Source organism: Apodemus sylvaticus, chromosome 7 (assembly GCF_947179515.1).
Source record: "Apodemus sylvaticus chromosome 7, mApoSyl1.1, whole genome shotgun sequence".
NCBI classification, from domain to species: domain Eukaryota; kingdom Metazoa; phylum Chordata; class Mammalia; order Rodentia; family Muridae; genus Apodemus; species Apodemus sylvaticus.
In genome coordinates, this window is record NC_067478.1 from 114321962 (window position 1) to 114323130 (window position 1169).

The 1169-nt window shown below is 38.9% G+C and overlaps 1 pseudogene; it reads right to left on the bottom strand.

Annotated features, from left to right (window-relative positions):
* Positions 1-215: 215 nt before the first annotated feature.
* Positions 216-870, bottom strand: LOC127689817 (protein lifeguard 4-like; annotated as a pseudogene).
* Between the last annotated feature and the right edge of the window lie 299 nt (positions 871-1169).

Below are 1169 nucleotides of genomic sequence, written 5' to 3' on the forward strand. Positions count from 1 at the left end.
TGAGACTGGGTGCTGCTAGTCATTTCCCTAAAATATTTTTAAAACATAACCATACATAGTATTAATGATGTGTGCCTTGTTCACGAAGAAACAGACATTATTTATAAGTATATCATTTTTAAAGATCACAAATGCTATTAATATTTAACTATAATTCAATCTTTTTATAGTAAAACTGTCTCTTAATACTGTTCAGTTACTTTTATTAACTATTTCTAGAATATGAAAAGGTGCAGGAAGAGATTGATAATATCCATGTAGAGACTGATGGCAGCTAACATGTACTCTTTGGGAGAGAGTCTGTGCATCAGTGAGTGTTTCATAGATGATGAATCCACAGCCAAGTAGGGTGCTTGCAGTGTCTAAGACCAGCTCCATCATCTCACTATAAAAAACACCATCAAGAATCCTGCCAAGCACAAAATCCAAAACCAGCAAAAATTTGCTGCCTGCTCCAAATTTGGTGACATCTCCAGTAATCAGTATAAATGCTTGCAGAACCAGATATACATCATAGAAGGTAACAATAGCTGCCACGGTCAGGGCTTCTGACAGTGTGGATGCAAAGATTAGATAAAGGTACAGAGGATGCATGTGTCTGTGAAGAGTCAATGCAAAGACCAAGCCCAGAGATCCCAGAGCCAGCAACACAATTAAGGTAGAGCTTTCATGGACAAATGTCCACAAAGCCTGGAAATACAGGAACAAGGCAGAGGTCACTGTACTTGGAAGGATGCTAAGAGAGAGAATGCTGTAGACTTTTCTGAGAAAGGTCATGCCGATTTGCATGCTAGCCATCATCACCCAGCTTCCATAATTGAAATCACCCTCAATGGAGGAGCGGGGATACCACAGGTCCCTGTCAACCATGTCCCCAGAAGCACCCGCACTTGCCCAGTGGAAGAGGGAGCCTACACTGCTTGTAAGTACTTAACATTACTTTTTTTAATCCTTCTATCTTTTATGTATTTTATGGGGGTCAAATTAGTTCCTGTATTTTATATTGTTTACTTTTCCCCCATTCATACACTATGACCTGACAAAATAATCAGCTCTGTTTTCTTTAATGCAGATGAAAAGGAAGGTAAGCAATCCTCTACATATCACTTAAGGTGTGCATGAAATATGTTAGTTAGAAATAAGAAGATTTGAACTCTGGTTTGGTGGCT